General features: G+C 41.1%; 1 long non-coding RNA gene across 3 annotated transcripts in view; it reads right to left on the bottom strand.

The window, feature by feature from the left end:
• Positions 1 to 8,084: 8,084 nt before the first annotated feature.
• Positions 8,085 to 22,320, bottom strand: part of LOC140195237 (uncharacterized) — a 37,584-nt gene continuing 23,348 nt past the window's right edge. For all 3 annotated transcript variants that reach the window (XR_011885389.1, XR_011885391.1, XR_011885390.1), the window contains exons 2-4: positions 20,708 to 21,280; positions 13,287 to 13,454; positions 8,085 to 9,520 (exon numbers count right to left, since the gene is read on the bottom strand). This is a non-coding gene — a long non-coding RNA (uncharacterized lncRNA). The remainder of the gene's footprint in view (positions 9,521 to 13,286; positions 13,455 to 20,707; positions 21,281 to 22,320) is intronic.

The following is a 22,320-nucleotide window of genomic DNA, read 5'->3' as shown; positions in this document are numbered from 1 at the left end:
CCAGCACAAGTAGTGGATGCAGGGTCAATTTCAACATTGAAGAAAAATTTGCATAGGTACACAGATGGGAGGGGTATGGAGGGGGATATACCATGTGCAGGTCGATGGGAATAGGAAGATGGATGGTTTGGCACAGACTGCATGGGCTAAAGGATCTGCTTTTGTACTGTAATGATCTATGGCTCTAAGATGCTTGGCTATTATAAGCACCAAGGAATTGTTAACAAAATGGTGGATGACTCTATTTAAACTGGAGTTAAAGTAGGGTTATATTCTTCAGAATATAGCAGACTGAGAAGTGATTTAATTGAGGTTTATAAAAATATGAGTAGTTTCAATTGAGTGGTTGGGAAAGGCCTTTTAGCTCAGGAGAGAAACTAATACTTAGAAAAGTGTAGAAGTAAGATAACTGTAAGAAAGATGAAAGAGGAATTGAGAAAAATTATTTTCACCAAATTGATATTAATGGATTGGAACTCACTGTACAAAGGTAACAGAGGCAGACATACTTATAACCATATAACAATTACAGCTCGGAAACAGGCCATCTCGGCCCTTCTGGTCCGTGCTGAACTCTTACTCTCACCTAGTCCCACTGACCTGCACTCAGCCCATAACCCTCCATACCTTTCCCATCCATATATCTATCCAACTTAACTTTAAACAACAACATCGAACCTGCCTCAACCACTTCTGCTGGAAGCTCGTTCAACACAGCTACCACTCTCTGAGTAAAGAAGTTCCCCCTCATGTTACCCCTAAACTTTTGCCCTTTAACTCTCAACTCATGTCCTCTTGTTTGAATCTCCCCCATTCTCAACGGAGAAAGCCTATCCACATCAACTCTATCAATCCCCCTCATAATTTTAAACACCCCTATCAAGTCCCCCCTCAACCTTCTATGCTCCATAAGGTTCTTATTTCAAGTAATGCTTTGATGAGCACTTGATGTGATATTACTTACTAACTTTAATAAGTAGCATTACAATTTGTTACTATAAGTTGTTTTTCAAATTAAATGTATTGTTATAAATATTTTAATCAGTTTTTCCCCATTTATATTTTATTTCCAGTTGAGCAGCCCAGCAAAGCTCAGAACATATGGCAATACTCTCAAAATGGCTGCTGTTAAGAAAATGCGACAAGCAGGATGGGAATCTGTTACTGAGTCAAGCAGGAAAAAAAGAATGAAAACAGCAGAGAAAAACTATTGAATTAATTTAAATTTTAGTTTCTTTTCTTTTTCTTATAATTTCTTTGGACTTCCTAAGAAAACATCTTTTTTTGTATATTCAAATATAATTTTAATAATATGTTTTCAAATCCTTTAAAATATTTAAAGAGGAGGATGTTTTAATTTTACATGTAGTTGAGTTTAAATCTTCATAAAAGTGATGATTTACTGAGTTTCTCGGTATCATATGCTCCTAGGAGAAATTACAGCAATTCTCCACAATTCAGCAGTACATAGTTCAAAACAATTAAAAAAAAATCTTTATCTTCATTGTTTAACTTTTTTTTTAAATAATGGGTAAGTCCTTAAATGTGTTTAGAAGCCAATATCATAGAACAGAACTATTATTTTGATTAAAGATCTTCAACTGAATTTTGGGTTATACTGCTGGAGATGATGAGGAATGAATGGACACATCCATTTCCTTTCTTGGTAACCAAAGGACATTTTCCAACTTTTAAACTTATTTTCACAACAGGCAAGGAATGCTTTGTTGTCAGGAGTAGCACTAGGATTAATAAGATGGCCCAAATATTAGTAAATTTATCACTAAATGATATGTTGCACAGCAAGTTCATTTTTGTAAAACATTTAAGTGCATGGAAGTGAGTCTGGCTATCTGCAATGTTCTATTCTCTTTGCAACCATTCTCCATTGTAACAGTTGAAGAGGCTAGCAAAATTATGCAGATCTGGAATATACAATACCACTTTCTTGCTGACAGAAGTTCAGTCTTGCTAAAGATGTGTTGAATCCTGTGTGGTAAATCCAGGTTATTGCTACAATTGAGGGTTGACTAATTCCTACAGTTTGTATTTGGGCAACTTGGTCATTCACCTCACTTTTCAATGTTAATAGAAGTTTCTGCTTTGGAACATAGTTCAGTTAAATTCCGTTCAATTGAAGTTCAAATGTAAGTTTTACTGACTGAGATAATATTTTATTTGAAAAAATTGTTAACCTATGCAGAGAAGGCAGTAACAACAAAATATGTTCGACAAAATATATTTTTGTTCTTGTTCTTAAAATATTTGTACTGTAGCAAGATATTCTTGATGTTAATAAATTTAAAAATATTTCATTCTTGTTATTTTATTTGTAAAAGATTAATATGTCATTATAATTCCAAAAAGTCCCTCCCTTTCCACTTAACAATAAAATGTTATTCAAAAAATAACGGAAGCTAATTGATGGCAGTGTTCTTGATATTCAGCATAAACATCATACTCTATAACAAATTAATTCATAAAATAGATGCAGATGGTTTTATTGGGGCAATGGCAACTTGGTCACGTTATTGTCAGGGTTATGGTGAGAATTAAGTCTAAGATCCCTTTAATTGTATATTTTCTTGTTATATTTAAATATCTCTAAATTTGTTCAAAAAACTACAGATTTGATTTTTGTGCCTCATTAAATCCTTGGTAACATGGTATATAGCCAAAATATGGTTGAAGAGTCCAGAAGGAGATCAGCTGGTGAAAATACTGATCTATGGTAGATAAGTTTTAATGCAGGTATGAGCAATGCATTCAATGAAACAAAGTTGCAAAATCATAGTTTAGGCTCAGTGGCCACCTTTTAAGGTAACTCCTGTACCTAATAAAGTGGCCCTTGATTGTATATTTACGGCCTTCTGCTGCTGTAGCCCATCCACTGCAAATTTCAACTTGTGCATTCAAAGATGCTCTTCTGCAGACCACTGTTGTAATATGTGGTTATTTGAGTTACTGTCACCTTCCTGTCAGCTTGAATCATTCTGGCCATTCCCGTCTGACCTCTCTCATTAACAAGGGATTTTGTCCACAGAACTGCTGCTCACTGAATTTTTTTGTTTTTCGCACAATTCTCTGTAAACTCTATACAGTTGTGCTTGAAAATCCCAGGAAATCAGCAGTTTCTAAGATACTCAAACCAACAAGGCATTTTTGCTCACAGAACTGATGCTCACTTGATGTTTTTATTTCTCATTCATTCATGTACAATATAGGATTGTACCTAAGTATTGATGGTGATTTTTTTCTGACTTGTCTCCAGAACTTAGCTGCAAACTTTTAAAGTTTATCCTACAACTTCAGTGGGGTTTTAACTATCTATGATACAACAATGAGCAGGGACAAGAGCCAAGGGACTTGTGAATATATATTTACAAATTGCTAAAGAAAGTGCAAGCTGTTAAACAAGTTAAGGTATAAAGATTGATTGAATACAAAAAAGTCATGCTTAATTCATAAGAATCAATAATTATGCATCAACCTATTTGTACTGTGTATAACTTTGGGTTTAACAGAATGGTACCAGAGCTGAGGCATTTCTTTGTATTAAAATATTGGAAGAAAACTATTTTCCTTAGAGCAAGAAAAGTAAGAAATGTGTTTAATGAAGCAAGTGTGCGAAGCAGGAGATCATATAGTTAGTTAGAGATAGTTCCTTGTGGACTTCATGTGCCAGATTTAAAAAGCAACCAGGGCCTGACGGGACTTTTCTGCGCAGTGGGAGATAACAGAGTGAGCTGGGACAGTTCCTTGTGGACTTTACGTGCCAAATTTAAAAAAGCGACTGGAGCCTATTGGGATTTGTCCGGGGAATGGAAGATTGCTTGGGTTATTAGTAACTTAGCAAGGGCCAGTAAAATGAAGGGAGTTTTAAGTGGAGTGCCCATCGTGTGAGTGGGCCAGGTTTACAGGGGGAGACTTTGACTCAATAGAATTTGGTGAGAACAGGCAGAGGCTGAGAGTGCTGAGTCGTTTGGAATTATTTCATTGATTGTAGAACTTAAACTTAAGAAATTAGAGCTAAATGTATGATAAGAGTAGGCAGGATGGTAGTTAAGGCAGCGGAATGCTCTTCCTGTAAGATGTGGCATTACAGAGTACCTAATGGTCTCCCTGATGACTACATCTGCAGGAAGTGCACATAACTTTGGCTTCTGACTGAGAAGGTCAAGGAACTGGAGAACCATCCAGGAGGGTGGAAACCTCATAGATAAGACTTTTACTGAGATGGTCAACCCAGAGTACAAGCTTCAGATAATAGATGGGTGACCACCTGGGGAAGTAAGGAGAGTAAGCAGTAAGCAGGAGGGTGAGAATAGACCTTGTGGGAGAGTATTAAATTGAAGAAGAAACTAGGGAGAGTTAATTGGATACAGCTATTTTTGGACAAGTCCACATCTGACATGTGGAGGGAGTTTGAAGCAAATGCAGGACAGGTATATTCCAGTAAGAAGAAAGGACAAGGAACAAGGATGGTAAGGTATGGGAATTTTGGATTTCAAGGAGAGGTGATGAATTTAGTCAAGAACAAAAAGGAATAGTGTGTAAAGCTTAGGAAGCTACAAACAGAGCCCTTGAGGATTATAAAGAAGCCAGAAGTGAACTAGGAAAGCCAGGAGGGACCATGAAAAGTCCTAGGCAAGTAAGATTAAAGAGGATTCCAAGACATTCTATACATAGACCAAAGGCAAGAAAATAACTAAGGAGAGGGTAAGACCACTCAAGAATAAAGAGAACATTTGCTTGGTTGCAGAGGATACAGGTGAGGTCCTTAAGTACTTTCCATCAGTATTTACAAAGGAGAAGGACATAGAGGATAGTGAGATCAGTGCTGAGTGCATTAATATGCCAGGGCATTTGAGGTAAAGGAAGTAATATTGGGTATGTTAAAGATCATTAAGGTGCATAAATCCCCAGTGCCTGATGGGATATACTCCAGGTTATTGAGACAGATGAGAAGAGATCGCTGGAGCCTTGACCAATATCTTCATGTCCTCTCAGGCTAGGTCCCAGAGGACTGGCAATTAGCTAATGTTGTACTATTCAAGAAGGAATAAGGGATAATCCTGGAAGCTATAGACCATTGAGTCTCACATCAGTAGTAGGGAAATTACTAGAGAGAATTCGTAGGGATGGGATTTATGAGCATTTGGAAAACCATGGCCTAATTTGGAGGAACTAGCATGGCTTTCTGCTGGGCAAGTCATGATTTGCTAACCTGATTTAATTTTTTGATGAGGTGATGAGGATGATTGATAAAGGTAGAGCTGTGGATGTTGTCTACTACATGAATTTCAGAGAGGTGTTTGACAAAGAACCTCATGGGAGACTTGTCTAGAATATTAAGATATGTGGGATCTATGGTGAATTGCTATTTGGATTCAGAAACAATGTGTTCCACAGGGATCTGTACTAAAACCCTGCTGTTGTGATGCATATAAATGACCTTCCCTGGATGAAAATGTAGATGGGTAGATTTTTAAACTTGCAGATGATACAAAGATTTTTGGTGTTGTGAATAGGGTAGGAGACTGACAAAAGATACAATGGGATATAGATCGGTTGCAGATATGGACAGAGAAATGGCAGGTGGAGTTTAACCTGGACAAATGAGAAGTGTTGCACCTTGATAGATCAAATACAAAGAGACAGTACACTGTTAGGGGCACTTGTTGATGAGCAGAGAGAACTTGAGTCCAAGTTCATAGCTCTCTGAAAGTGGCTGCACAAGTTTATAGAGAGGTTTAAGTTCAAAATTCAAAGTAAATGTATTATCAAACTACATATATGCCACTATATACAATCCTGAGATTCACTTTCTTGTGGGTATACTGAGTAAATCCAATAACCATTATAGAATCAATGAAAGACTGCACCAACAGGGCAGACAACGACTGTGGAAAAGACAAACTGTGACAATACAAAAAGAAGGAAAAAAACAAATAACAAATAAATAAACATGCAATAAATATTAAGAACATGAGATAGAGTACTTGAAAATGGTTGTGGGAACAGTTCAGTGATGGGCCAAGTGAAGTTGAGTGAAGTTATCCCCTCTGATTCAAGAGCCTGATAGTTGAGGGGTAATACATTTTCCTGAATCTGGTGCTGTGAGTGCTGAGACCCCTGTGCCTTCTCGATGGCAACAGCAAGAACAGAGCATGAACTGCTTGGTGGGGTTCCCTAATGATGGATGCTGCTTTCCTGCAACAATGCTCTGTGTAGATATGCTCAATGGTGGGGAGGGTTTTACCTATGATGGACTGGGCTGTATCCATTACTTTTTGTGGGATTTTCCATTCAAGGGCATTGGTGTTTCCATACCAGACTGTAATGTACCCGGGCAATATAATCTCCACCACACATGTATAGAAGTTTGTCAACATTTTAGATATCATACCAAATCTTTGAAAACTTTTAAGGAGTATAAACGCTGCTCTAATCGCCTTGTAACTGCACTTAGATGCTGAGCTCAGCACAGGTACACCCAGGAATTTAAAGTTGCTGACCCTCTCCACCTTTGATTCCCTGATGAGGACTGACTTGGACCTCTGGTTTCCTCCTCCTGCCATTAATAATCAGCTCCTTGGTCTTGCTGACATTGAGTGAGAGGTTATTGTTCTGGCACCAGCCAGATTTTCAATCTCCCTCTTATATGGTAATTCATTGACATCTTTGGTTCAGCCTATGATAGTAGTGTCATCAGCAAACTTAAGTATGGCATTGGAGCTCTGCTTAGCCACACAGTCATGAGTGTAAAGCAAGTAGAGCAGAGGACTAAGCACATAGCCTTGTGGTGCATCTGTACTGATGATAGAGATTGTGAAGGAGATGTTGCCAATCAAAACTGACTGGGGTCTGCAAATGTGGAAATCAAGGATCCAATTGCAGAAGGAAATATTCAGGTCAACGTCTTGGAGCTTATTGATTAGATTTGAGGGGATGATGGTATTGAATGCTGAGCTGTAGTCAATAAAGAACATCCTGATGTATACATCTTTGCTGTCCAGATGTTCCAGGGTTGAGTGAAGACCCAATGAAATGGCATCTGCTGTGGACCTGTTGTGCCAGTAGGCAATTGAAATGGATCCAAGTCACTTCTTAAACAGGAGCTGATATGTTTCATCACCAACCTCTCAAAATACTTCATCACAGTGGATATAAGTGCGACTGGACAATGGTCACTGAGGCAGGTTACCATATTCGTATAGGCACTGGTATAATCCTATGTATCAAGAAGGCTTCTGTTCTGATAACCATATCTGGCATACTCTTGAGTAAGCCAGATCTTGGTAATCCACAGAACACAACAGTTCCTCATTTCCCTATGGGCAAGAGTGCTGTATGCACCCTTGCTCTTAGGTCCTCAATTTTGTTCTCCAGCAATTGCACGCTTGCTAACAAGATGCTGGGTGGAAGGAGCTTCCCTTGGCATTTCAGTCTGGCTTGGAGTTCTCCCCTCCTGCCTCGCTTTCAGCCATTGCGCTGAACCTTCATCCACTTAATAGTGCCATAATTGCTTGCTTGAAAGTTAAATCTGCCAAGTCCTTCAGTAGATTGTGAAGAAGGTATATGGAGTTCAAAAGTCATGCAGCTTTATAAAATTCTGGTTAGTCCACATCTGGAGTATTGCATACAGTTCTGGTCATCCCATTATGGGAAGGGTGTCATGGTTTTGGAGAAGGTGCAGAAGAGGTTTACCAAGATGTTGCCTGGATTAGAGGGCATGTGCTAGAACAAGAGGTAGGACAAACTTGGGTTGTTTTCTCTGGAGTACCAGAGACTGAGGGGTGCTCCGATAGAAGTTTATAAGATTATTAGAGGCTTAGGTAGAGTAAATAGACAATATCTTTTTCCAAGAGCTGAAACATTTAATACCAGAGAGCATGCATTTAAGGTGAGTGGGGCTTCCCATAATGGCAATGGACTTGAAAGACAATAAAAATATATGCATGATATACCAAGCTGGAAGCAGTTTGGCAACTCTGCAGCTGAAATCTGCAGCCAATATATTTTAATTTAAAAGCTGACATACCCTTGTTAAATATAACAATATAAGTACAGGTAACACGGAGTTGTTTGTTTACTCTTTTATTGAAGAGCAATATTTGGTGATATTTTGATACACTAGGATAAATAAATGCATCAGCCACTGAAGATAAATTGTAGAAAGTTACTAAGATACTAGATTGGCTGAAAGTTTTATCTTGAACATGTATTTACGAGCAACCTACTAGCAAGTCTGGGCAGAAAATGATTTATAAAAATAAAACTATTTAACTAAAATAGGATTTCAGATTCCAAAGAAATATCCAAACAGTGCTGATATATATAATATATTTACAGCTCTCCTTTAATAGCATTGATTTTTTGCATAATAACTTCATTACCTGGCACCAGTGGAACCTGTCATAATTATTATCATGGCTGTCTGCACGTTAAATCCATACTTGAGCACACCATAAATACAACTAACTTGAACTTATAATGAGGATACATTTGCTTAGAGTTTCAAAATAAATTAATCCTTATTTTAAGATAATTTACTTTTACAGGACAGAATTATTACCATGTTTTCTGTGCAAATGGTGTCTGTCCCTAAACAAAGCTCCTCCGGCATGCCCGATAAACCAGAGCTATCTAAATAGGACAGGAAACATACTGCCACAGACAGAGGTTTTAAGCAACAATTCTGATCAACAAAGTGACAATTTTTCATTCTGACCAGTAACCAAATACAAATGCACAAGCATACAGCTGAAAGAATCTCACTGATTAGACATGCTTCAGGGCAATTCAACATAATCAATGAAAACTATTTTGACTGAATTTCAAGGAAATTAGTATTTTGATACTTCAGATTGATTAAGGAGTGTCTACACATGATTAGGCTCATAATTAAATTTGGAGTGAAAGATAGAAAAGGTCACCTCACCCTTTAAAATCCAGGGAAGTCAAGGATTGGATGATTATTCCCAAGGCAACTAACAAGGATTATAACAAAGTTACACATATGTACATCAAACACAAATACTTCTGAATACAAAAGTTCATATTATTTACAATACGGGCATGTCTGTACAAACATTCACGCTTTCTTCAGAGTTGCTTTCACAATATCACAAACACAGTTGCTGGTCAGAACACATACAATACTAGTTTTACTCGTTCCAAAAGTTCTATTATAGCTGCAGGGACACAAAATACAAAAAGCTACCTTTTGTTCATCTAACCCAAGAAACTGAAAGAAATAGAGGTTAGAGGGTAGAGTTAACACAATGGTTGTAATGGGATTATGTTTCCGGTTGGAATGTGGTAAATGAGGCTCCTTGACCTGAAACATCTCTTTCCTCTGGTAAAAATTCCAGCTTGAATTGGCTATACTTGGAGGTAAATGAAGGGTAATCAGCATGAAGGTCATCATCTTCTTCAAGAACAGTCATGTTGGGATTATAAACACGTGATTCATCATATAGACCTCCTGATATCACTAAGGTATCATTTGGAAAACCTATACAAGAGAGAATAGACAGTTATGCATGAGGAATGTATTACATAAGCAATGCCAATGTCAGCTTTAGCAATGTCACCGTTAGTCCTGACGAAGGGTCTCGGCCTGAAACGTCGACTGCACCTCTTCCTAGAGATGCTGCCTGGCCTGCTGCACTCACCGGCAACTTTGATGTGTGTTGCTTGAATTTCCAGCATCTGCAGAATTCCTGTTGTTTCAGCTTTAGCTTTCTGAGATCAACATTAACAATACTGTAACTTCCACAAAACATGGCCCATAAGACCATAAGATCTAGGTCATTCGTCCCGCCAAGTCTGCTCTGCCATTCCATCATGGCTGATTTATTATCCCCCTAAACCCCATTCTCCAACTCTTTCCTCATAACCTTTAATGCCTTGATTAATGAAGAACCTATCAACCTCCATCTTAAATGTACCTTTGCCGCCTGTGGCAAAGAATTCCACAGACTCGCCACCCTCTGGCTACAAGAAATTTTCCTCATCTCTGTTCTAAATGAATGTCCCTCAATTCTGAGAATGTGCCCTCTGGTCCTAGACTCTCCCACTATAGGAAACATCCTCTCCATACCCACTCTATCCGACCTTTCAATCTTGAATCGGTTTCAAAGAGATCCCCTCTCATTCTTTTAAAATCCAGTGAGTACAGGAACAGAAGCATCAAACACTACTCATATATTAACCCTTTCATTCCTGGGATCATTCTCATGAACCTCCTCTGGTCCCTCTCCAATGCCACCACATCCTTTCTTAGATAAGGGGCCCAAAACTGCTCACAATACTCCAAGAAGGGTCTGATCAATGCCTTATAAAGCCTTAGCATTACATCCTTGCTTTTGTATTCTAGTCATCTTAAAATGAATGCTGACATTGCATTTACCTTCCTTACCATCGATTCAACCCGCAAATTAATCTTCAGGGAATCCTGCACAAGGACTCCTAAGTCCCACTGCACCTCTGATTTTTGAATTTTCAAAATATATTTACAAAATACTTCATGTCTTCTTCATTCCTTCTGCCAAAGTGTAGGACCATGCACTTGCCTACACTATGTTCCATCTGCTGCTTCTTTGCCCATTCCCCCAATCTGTCTAAGTCCTTCGGTGGACACCCTGCTTCCTCAACACTGCCTCCCCTTCCACCAACCTTTGTATTCATTGCAAACTTGGCCACAAAGCTAACAATTCCTTCAACCAAGTCTGTGCAATATAACATGAAAAGAAGAGGTCCCAACACCAAACCTTGCAGCACACCACTGGTCACCTGCAGCCAACCAGAAAAGGCCCCCTTTATTCCCACTTTTTGGCTCCTGCCAGTCAGCCAATCTTCTATCCATTCTAGTACCTTTCCCATAATACAATGGGCTGTTAGTTTGTTAAGCAGCCTCATGTGTGGCACCTTGTCAAAGGCCCTCTGAAAACCAAATAAACCTTCAATGACTCTCCTTTGTCTATCCTGTTTGCTATCTCCTCAAAGAACTATAAAAGATTTGTCAGGCAAGATTTCCCCTTTAGAAAAGCATGCTGGCTTTGGCCTATTTTTATCATGTGCCTGCAAGTAAAGTACAGTGATACTTCATGAGAGAGTGAAAGAGAGAGAGAGAGTGAGAGTGTGTGTGTCTGTGTGTGTGTGTGTGTGAGAGAGAGAGAGAGAGAGAGAGAGAGAGTGAGAGGCCAGCTCCTCTCTCATGCCTCTATAATTCCCTTTACTCCACTGTAATGCTGATACATCCATTTTTTTCTTCTCCTTGTCAAACTGCAGGGTGAATTATATCATATTATGATCACTGCCTCCTAAGGGTTCCCTTACCTTAAATTTCCTAATCAAATCTGGGCCAGTACATAACATGTTACCTGGGTTTCAGCACCTAAGTTATAGAGAGAGGTTGAACAAGTTGGGTCTTTATTCTTTGGAGCGTAGAAGGTTAAGGGGGGACTTGATAGAGGTATTTAAAATTATGAGGGGGATAGATAGAGTTGACGTGGATAGGCTTTTTCCATTGAGAGTAGGGGAGATTCAAACAAGAGGACAGGAGTTGAGAGTTGGGGGCAAAAGTTTAGGGGTAACACGAGGGGGAACTTCTTTACTCAGAGAGTGGTAGCTGTGTGGAACGAGCTTCCAGTAGAAATGGTAGAGGCAGGCTCGATATTGTCATTTAAAGTATAATTGGATAGCTATATGGACAGGAAAGGAATGGAGGGTTATGGGCTGAGTGCAGGTCATTGGGACTAGGTGAGAGTAAGCATTCGGCACGGACTAGAATTGTCCACGGCCCCTATTTAACGGATACGATATCATTTTTCACCGGTGCGCTGCTCTCTCTCCTCCCGCCGTTCTTCTCTGCTTCACTATAGAATCCCCTCTCACTACTGCCGCTCCTCCTCTTCCCACTTCCCTTCTGAGCCACAGAGCCAGACTAGCTTCTCCCAGTAGGTTAAACCCTACCTCTCCCACCAACCCACAGTATCCAAAGCGGTGTACTTAAGCACAAGAGTACTCTGCACTGGCTACCTATTCCTTTTCCCTCTCCTGACAGCCACTCAGGGATCTGGCTCCTGCAGCTTAGGGGTGACTACTTCCCTGTAGCTCCAGTTCTTTAACACAGTCTCCGAGGAGCTGCAGCTTGATGCACTCATGAAGATTGAGTTATCAGAGAGGCCGGAAGTTTCCCAAATTTCCCACTTCTCACACAAGGAACACACTACCTCTAGATCCATTATCAGTGCACTAGCTATGTACTAACAGAGAAAAAAAAACTTACTGGAATCTTTCTTTCTTACTTACTTAGGAGCTCCGCCTGTTCTTGGCCAAACCTGTTGAGCTGAAGTCTGACCACTCTAACAATGCCCCACTCACACAATGGTCGCTCCAACAATAACCATTCCAATCACACCTCCTTTCTTTTTATTGGCCCCATGTTGATGGCTGCCCACCGAGAAAAAAGCCGAAAGCACCAAAGGACTTTTCAAACTTCCTACTGTGTCACCAAAGAATGACCTCCCACACTGATTGCCATCCACCAAGAAAAAAGCAACGAACACCCGAGCTCTTTTTAAACCTTGCACTGCATCACGAACGAATGACCTCTTGTGCTTATTGCCGCCTACCCAGGGAGAGTCAAGAGAGTGTCTGCTGATGCAGATACAGCTAATTTTATCACATGATTTCCAAACTTACTTTTTTTCCCCTGGTTTTTTAATAATCGCAAAAGAAACTGTTAAAAGAAAATGAAAGCTCCCCCTTTCCACACAGCTGATGAATCCAAAGGAACAGCAGAGACCGGTACAGTTCGGCACCAGCGATGGCGCAGGAGTTGCCAGTCAGCGTTAAACAAAGAACTGCCTTAGGGACTCCAGCTCCGGATTTTCCCTTGGAGTTTATTCCCAAAGCCTTCCCTGTGAGTAGTCATTGTCGCAAGGCAGCAGGGATCAGAGATCAGCATTCCTTCCAGATGACTTGCCAACCACGGCTGACAAACCCCATCTGCCCAAAGCAATTGGTATTTAACGCACCAGTAATCTGCCTTTACCCCCTCTCCTGTCAGTAGAAACAGTTCTGCCAGGCTTAGTCACATGTGAAGGCCAGAAGCTGGACTTAGTTGTCAGAGGCTATTTGAGACGCGTGCCTTTGGGAGCTTATCCTCACTACCACCCCTGGCTATGACAACCTTAAGGAACCAATACTATAAATAAAGCTGAACATATCTACTTCTAACTTATATAGATCAGAGAGATCAGGAATTTACACACCTGGCTCCTCATGTGAGTTGGCATAGAGAGGATGGTGTGAGTACTGTGCTCTCCTTCGTTTGCACTTGTTGACATTATACATCACAATAGTTAAAATGACCACAGCGAGAATGGTGCTCAAGCAGATAGTCAGAATTACTTCTTCCTTTTGCAGAGGTAAAACTGAGCCTGGAAAATAGAAACAAATTTGCTCCTCATTATTTTACTCTTCATGTAAGCTAACCAAATGTTTCCAGTTAACATTTGATACAACATATTAAAGTAATACTTTGTCAAAGTATTTACACTCCCTTTATCTGGTTTCACTCATCATGTTTTCTTAACAGGTTCCATAACCTGTCCCCCTTTGTTCTCACTACTTATCACCACTCTGCCTGTATCACTATCTCCACCCTTTCTACCTCTACCAACCTCCATCTGCTTATCAACTCCTCCCCATCTGGATCCACCTATCAGTCGCCAACCCGAGCCTCAGCCCTTTCCCATTCCTTTTCATACTGGCTATCTGACCTTTGCACTCTTAGTCCTGATGCAGGATATCGACAAAATGTCCTATCACTTTGCCTCCACAGATGCTGCATGACCCACTGAGTTCATATAAGCTCTTCAGCCCATGCGCCAACATTTTAACATACTCTAAGATAAGTCTAGGGTGGCAGGGTGGAGATAAGTCTCTACCAAAGGAGGTGTAAGGTGCTTCTTCCCTCCGCTAGTCCTTGGGTAGGGTGTAGCACCTGCTCAGACCCCCAGTGCAGGTCATATGAACCCATGGGTTCAGGTTGGGAATAGTCATATGAGCAGCTGGTGCATATCACAAATTCTGGTTTTGCAGCCAGTGACTCTAGGCAAACAATCTCTGAAGAGTATTGATAATGGCTGGGGTCACCCCTCTTGTAAAGACACCGCCCAGAAAGAAGGCAATGGCAAACCACTTCTGTAGAAACATTACCAAGAACGATCATGGTCATGGAAAGAGCATGATTGTGCACGTCATATGACACAGCACATAATGAATGAATGAACAAATCTAACCATTCCTTTCTCCATAAGCTCTCTGTGTTTCTATCATCCATGTGCCTGTCTCAGAGATTCTTGTTGCTCCACATCCCGCATCTGCAGTCTTTTTATTCTCACTCCTTGCCTCCTGTGCGGAGAGTGGCTGGCATTCTGATGCAATGACTCTTCCATTCTAGACCTTCTCCCTCTTCACAGTGCCTCCTGGAGACTTGCAAGAGTACACAGTGAAGTGTATGGTCGCAGGAATCTTAGTGACTCCTGTGACAGGAATCTCAGCACCTGGTCTACGTTGGTTACACATGGAGAAAGTGCATGGCTCATATCGGCCGGGGCACTAAATACAAGGTTTGATGTGTCATCTTACAGCTGTCTAGGATGTTGGTGAGACAGCACCTGCAATAGTGTATGCAATTCTGGTCACAAGTTATAGAATGGATGTGATTAAGCTAGAGGGGGAGCCAGGTCTGGAAGACAAACTGGCCAGGCTGGGATTGTTTTCCCTGGAGCAAAGGAGGCTGAGTGGTGGTCTAATAGACCTTTATGAAGTCATGGGAAACATAGATGAGGCAGTTGATCACAGTCTTTTCCCTAAAGTACTGCAATCTAAAACTAGAGGGCATCGGTTGAAGATGAGATAGGAAAGATTTAAAGGGGACTTGAGGGACAAGTCTTTACATACAGAGGGTAGTGGGTTTGTGGAATGAGCTGCTAGAGGAAGCCATAGGGGTATTGCAAGTACAATTATTCAGGTTGATGGATAGGAGAGGCATGGACCAAATGTGAGAAAATGGGACTATCTCAGGTAGACAGCCTGGTCTGCATGCTGTATAACTCTGAGAATACAGGCAGCAGTTTGACATTAAACCTCCAGAGCACCAGGACGAAGAAATACCCATAAAAAGAATGAAGGTTAGGTCTTTAGTTAATAGACAAAGAAATTAATACATTAATTAGAGGTAATTCACTGTAACTACACTGAAATTCAACACCGAGGTAATGCTTTCCTCTTCCAATTCCACAGACAGCCACCTGTTGAAAATCATGGCTGTCACAGAGGGCAGGCATCCTAAGACATCCATATAGTCTAAAGGTCCACCATGATAGCATCTGATTACTTGTCTTGCTCCAATGAAAGTAAATCTGATGCTCTGCTGTTATGTGATCCTTCTCTAGGCTCTGACTCAGCAGCAAGATCACTGATGATAGAATTTAATGCTGTTAACATCAGCCCTTACAATGCAAAGCCAACAGGAAAGTTCAGCACCTATGGCTAAGGTAACCATTGGACAAAAGGGCCAAGAAATTGCAATGTACCGATGTAGACTAGCTCTGAGCAGTCCCACCATGTCGACATGTAATTGTCATTGAGGACCAGATACCTCATCCTAAGAGGCTGCTGAGACTTCTGGCTTATGGAGGATATAGGGCCAATGGAGGACCCAAGGGGATCAGAGAAGTAGCTGTCTTTATTCTTCGAGGGATTGGGAGCATTAGGACAATTCTTACTGGGGGAGAAAGTGTGGGAGCGATTTGAGGCACCAAAATGATTCCTGTGTTCAGAGATAAGCGTGATGTGGAGAGAGATCAGAGATTTTGGTCCACAGGTGTGGGTGCACAAGTGTGTGCACATTGCATTAGCAAAATTGTCTGGGAGACTGGCCAAGTAGAAATCAAAGGTTCACACTAATGCAAGCAGTCAGAGAAGTGGTCAATTGGAAATTGGGGTGAAGCTGGGAGAGGGTTATCCAGAACTTTCTTAAGGATTTTAATAACTTTGCAGATGCCTCAGAGATCAAACCCTGTTAGCCAGCTAGTTACCAGGGACAGTGAACTTGTTGTTCCACTATTTTAAAAGTCATTTGCTTCCAGAGCAACGTGTTTTCTGGAAAACTTCAGAATCTATGTTCCATGGGGATATGAATCACTTCTTGTGTTCCTGATGTGATAAGGTTATTAGGATAATGGGACTAGCAAATGACAGGAAGTGTCGAGTCAAATTTTCCTCATACAGATGTTCACTCATGGGAAAAAAAAATTCTGAATTGACTGAAGATAAAATCATTTGGCTTTGCGTTTTAACCTACTCAAAGGCCAGAGTCCAGCAGGGTCATAACTGAGGGGAACAGAATGAAGAAGAGGATGAGAGAAAGAGAGAAACCTAAGTCAGGGAGGCAGAAAGAATGAGAGAGACAGAGAGAGAAAGAACAAGTGTGAGTGCATGAGTGTGTGACAGCCAACGTTCCAGTAAAGAATAATGAGATGCAACACAAACCTGACTAGTTCCAGATAGGGCATCTAGAGTCCACACCTGCATCCCAACTCTGAGACCAGGGGTTTCCAGCCTGAGTCCACAGACCCCTTGGTCAATGGTAAGGGTCCATGACATAGAAAAGGTTAGGGACCCCTGGCTTGGACCAAAACATCGCGGTCAATTTGATTCATTGCTTGTCCTCTAGAAACTGGTTTGGATCAGTATTACATTGTGTGCAACATTTAAGGACTGATGCTGGTGTCAGTTGTCCCCAAAATCCAAGTCAAAGTCAGACCCACCTAACCAAGATCCTGCTCCTCTCTCCTATCTTACAGTGCCTCAGCCAAAATTAATACTCTTAGGATGTCACCTGAGCAGTAATATATTTGATAATGGGCTACTCAGTTCCAGTGGAGGAATGAAGAGTATCAGAAGCGGAAGAGAAGAAAACCAAAGGAACATATTTGACCATTGGGCTCTCTTCCAGGAGTGGTGGACCAGTACAGAAAAGAAACTTTGCACCGGAACTGGAGGGGGATTAATATCCTAGTGGGAAGGTTCCCCACTGCTGCACGGGGTGGAGGTGTTTAATTTAGAGTTGTAGGGGTATAGGAACCAGAGTGCCAGAACAGATAGTGGAGAGGTTGTGGAGGCAGATGTTGTTAAGACCTCAGACTACGTCAGGAGTCAAAAGGTTGAGCACGTTGCGACTAGTGCCCTGAGCTGTGTATATTTCAGTGCAAGAATTATCATAGGAAATGCAGACGAGCTCAGGGCATGGATCCACCCATGGAGTTATGAAATTGTAGCCATTAGTGAGGCTTGATTGCAGGAGGGGCAGGACTGGCAGCTCAATATCCTGGGGTTCCATTGTTTTTGACATGACAGAGCGGGAGGGATTAAATGAGGAGGGGTGGAGTTACTAGTTATGGGAAATGTCACAGCAGTGCTCAGTGAAGACAGACTGGGGAACTCATCTAGTGAGGCTTTAAGGGTGGAACTGAGAAATAAGAAAGCTATGTCCCTGTTAATGGACAACCCCACAGTCCACAGGATTTAGAGGAACGAATTTGTGAAAAAGATCACAGACACTTGCAAGAAACGTAAGGTTGTGATACTAGGTGATGTTAACTCTCCACATATTGACTGGGACTCCCATACTGTAAAAGGGCTGGATGGGATAGATTTTGTCAAATGTCTTCAGGGAAGTTTCAATGAGAGAGTGTTTGCTATTTAATGTGCTATTAGGGAATGAGACAGGGCAGGTGACAGAAGTTTGTAAGGGAACACTTTGCATCTAGTGATCACAATGCCATTAGTTGCAAAGTAAATATAGAAAAAGATAGGTCTGGTCCATATCTGAGATTCTAAACTGGAGAAAGGCTAATTTTGATGGTACCAGGAAGGATCTGGCACGAGTGGATTGAGACAGGCTGTTTTCTGGCAAAGGGGTACTTGGTAGGTGGGAGGCCTTCAAAAGTGAATATATGGGAGTACAAGGCTTGTACGTGCCTGTCAGAATAAAAAAGATAAAGGTAACAGGTTTAAGGAGCCCTGGTTTTCAAAAGCTATTGAAGGCCTGGTTAAGAAAGAAAAGTAGGTGTGTCGTGGGTATAGGCAGGTAGGAACAAATGAAATACTTGTGGAGTGTAAGAAATGCATGAGAACACTTAAGAAATAAATCAGGAAGGCTAAAAGAAGGCATGAGGTTGCCCTGGCACTCAAGGTGAAGGAGAATCCAAAGGGATTCTACAGATATCTTAAGAGCAAAAAAATTGCAAAGGACAAAATTGGTCCTCTGGAAGATCAGAATGGTAATCAATGTGTGGAGTCAAAAGAGATGAGGGAGATCTTAAATGGATGTTTTGCATCTGTAGTTACTCAGGAGACAGAGTCTACAGAAGTGAGGCAAAGCAGCATCTTATTCATGGACCCCAGACAGATTACAGAGGAGGAGGTGTATGCTGTCAAGGCAAATTAGGAGGGATAAATCCCCAGGCCTGACGAGGTGTTCCTTTGGACCCTGTGGGAGGCAAGTACAGAAATTGCAGAGGACCAAGCAGACATACTTAAATCGTTCTTAACAACAAGTGAGGTACCGGAGGATCGGAAGATGGCCAATGTTGTTTTGTTGTTTCTGAAAGACCCTAAACATAAACAAGAAGATTGTAGGTCCATGAGCCTGACATCAGTAGTGGGAAAGTTATTGAAAGGTGTTCTAAGGGACTGGATATACAAATATTTAGATAGACATGGACTGATAGTCAGCATCACTTTGTGTGTGGTAGGTTGTGTCTAACCAATCTTGTTGAGTTTTTTGAGGAAGTTATCAGGAAATTTGATGAAGGCAAGGCAGTGGATGTTGTCTACATGGACTTTAGCAAGTCACTTGACAAGGTCCCGCATGGGAGGTTGGTTAAAAAGATTCAGTTGCTTGGCATTCATTATGAGGCATGAACTTGTATTAGACATTGGTTTTGTGGAAGAAGCTTATGACAAGTGGAGAGCTGCAGAGATCAGTGCTGGGTCTGTTATTGTTTGTTATCAACAAATGACCTGGATGATAATGTGATTAACTGGATCAACAAATTTGCAGAGAACACAGAGACTGGAGGTGTAGCGGACAGCAAGGAAGATTATCGAAGCTTCCTGTGGGATCTGGACTAGCTGGAAAAATGGGAGATGGAATTTAATGTAGACAAGTGCAAGGTGTTGCACTTTGAAAGGACCACCAGAGGAAGTCTTACACAGCGAATGGCAGGGCACCGGAAGTGCTGTAGAACAAAGGGATCTGGGAATACAGGTCCATAGTTCACTGAAAGTGGTGTCACAAGCAGATAGGATTGAAAGAAAGCTTTTTGGCATATTGACCTTCATAAATCAAAGTACTGAATACAGGAGATCGAATGTTATATTGAAGTTCTATAAGACATCAGTGAGGCCTAATTTGGAGTATTGTGTGCAGTTTTGGTCACCGAGCGACAGGAAAGATGTAAATAAGGTTGAAAGAGTACAGAGAAAGTTTACAAGAATGTTGCAGGGTCTGCAGGACCTGAGTCATAAGGAAAGACTGAATAGGTTAAGGCTTTATTTCGTGGAACATAAAAGATTAAGGGGAGATTGGACAGAGGTTTACAAAATTATGAGGGGTATAGATAGGGTAAGGTCAAGCAGGCTCTTTCCTCAGCGGTTGGGTGGGACTACAACTAGAGGTCATGGGTTAAGGATGACAGGTGAAAAGTTTAAGGACAACATGAGGGGAAACTTCTTTACTCAGAGGGTGGTGAGAGTATGGAACAAGCTGTCAGCACGAGTTGTGGATACAAGCTCGATTGCAATGTTTAAGAGAAGTTTGGATAGGTACATGGATGGCAGGGTATGGTCCTGTTGTAAGTCGATGGGAGTAGGCTGTTTCAATGGTTTGCATGGACTAGTTGGGCTGAAGGGCCTGTTTCTGTGCTTTTTTCTATGACTATTGATTTCTGGGGTTGTTTACTGTGAACAATAGCCTGGGACATGGATTTATAATTGCACAAATTAACATACAATCGAGACTGCTTTCTCAGAAATGGTGTCTCCATAGGCTTGATCCCCATTGTCTCTTGTGGTGGAAGAACAGAAGGAAGGATTAAGTTGAATTTGGATTCAGTTTCGTACTCAATTACTAATATTACTCATTAAATTAAAAGCTAACAAACGTCATCAATTTCAAATCCATACTGAACACCGGAAGAAAGACTGGAAATGATATTTAAAATGATGAATTCACCTTCCCCTCTGCGTTTGGTCTGGAATACCCTTGGACTGCTTACCTTAAGTAGATTCAGGTTTTGCTAAACTGATCAAAATTCCTGAACAGTGACACAGCAAACAATCTGCTGGAAGAACATAGGGCATCAAGCATCACCTGTGGGAAGAAAGGAATTGTTGACATTTTAGATCAAATCCTGGCACCAGCCCCAATGCACAGTTTCAACCCGAAACGTTGTTAATTCCTTTCCTCACGTAGATGCCGCTTAAGCTGCTGAATTCTTCCAGCCGATTGCTTGTTGATCTGGACTCCAGCATTTACAGTCTCAGTCTCCTGAATTGTTACAGTTTGTTCATTTGAATATTTGATTTCACTGTGCTTCCGTCAGAAAGGAGACCATACCTGAAGTGGCAGTGGTAATGACTGTATACAGTGAGCCAGTGGTTGGCTGAGTGGCGCCAGTGCTACTTGACTTTCTGCCTGTTGCAGTGGACTCCATCTGCGTGGACTTTGGTACCAGTGTTGCTATCGCAGTAGCTTGGGTTTTTCCAGCTGTTGAATGAACTGTTGGAGTTGCTGTTGACTCATTTATACTGTGACTTGAAACATTGGACAGTGCTGTTTGAACAAAATCTGTTGGTGTCGCAGATGTCTGTGAACTGTTAGGCTTAGAGGTTGACATGGCATCTGTAGTCCCAGAAGCCAAGGCACTTGCGCTCTGATTGGATGTAGGTGCTGATGTTGCCTTCGGCACAGTGAACCCTTGACCCAGGGGACCATTGTTCATAGTTGTTTGAAGACTTTCAGCTGGAGTGCCACTGCCATTCGAATCAGTAGTGGCAGAAACATTAACATCAATGACCAAGAGGACATTGCACAGAATATAAGCTGCACATAGCCAGCTTTTGAACTGCATGTTCTTTTTGCTACTTTTGTGCACAGTGTTTGATAGTTTAGAATTTTCTTAATCTATTCCTGTAAAATACAAAAAAAATTACTTACGTATGACCGTAAAAAGGAACTCAACCATATTTAATAAAAATATAAATGCCAAAAAGATTTAAAGATTCAAAGTACATTTATTATCAAAGTATGTATACAGAATACAACTCTGAGACTCGTCCACCCACAGGCAGCTATGAGACAAAGAAACACCTTGGAACCCGTTCCAGAAAAAATCAAACACCCAATGCGTGAGAAAGGAACGAATTTCACGAACGGCAGTAAGTGAGCGAACAGCATGTAGGGTATCAAACGTCAAACCAGGAATCCAGGAGAATCATATTTGAAAGAAGAAGAAGAAGAAGTAGTAGTTTTGTGAACTGTCTGCAGGACACCGTTGTTGGGTGTGCTGTTCGCTGGTGCCATCTTGAAGATAATGAAGGGCAGCGTGCAGGCAAAAGAGAAGACTCTCCACTGGAGGCAAAGCGCTAAAGCTGTGGCGACTGCTTTGCAATTGTCCGAAAGCAGAGGGTGCTTTACTAGTTGCCGGCATGATTAGTCAGGGTACAGACTGACAAAACAAAGGTGCTTAAAATGTGGTTAAAGGAAACTCATGCTACTGATAGAAGGCAGTCAGGTTTCTGAGTGAACAGAAATTCTGGTCATGAGTCACCCAACATCTTTTGATATAGAGGTGCCAGCTCAGACTGAAGGGATGCCAGCGATGTTTATAAAAGATACCAAGCGAGATTCATCAATTACCCAGCCTCAGTAAATAGGTAAATGTTCAGAAATAGCAATCCAGAGAAGAATTGTTGGTTGAGAAATCATGGGGGATAAATGAAAGTTAGTACAGATTTAATGAAGGTAAACCACTGTTGGTGAACTAATTTACATTCTGCTGTAAAGCAAACTAAGATTGGATAAGTGGTAGATACTGTTTCATGTATAATTAAAGAACACATAAAATACCACATGAAAGCTTATGCCAGGACCTTCTGCATTTTCATCTCTACTGCTACGTAGGATGCACTATGTGTTGATCAATTACCCTTAGCAGGGTCATCCTTTGT

Source organism: Mobula birostris, chromosome 3 (genome assembly GCF_030028105.1).
Source record: "Mobula birostris isolate sMobBir1 chromosome 3, sMobBir1.hap1, whole genome shotgun sequence".
NCBI lineage: Eukaryota > Metazoa > Chordata > Chondrichthyes > Myliobatiformes > Myliobatidae > Mobula > Mobula birostris.
This window is presented reverse-complemented; position numbering and strand designations above follow the sequence as displayed.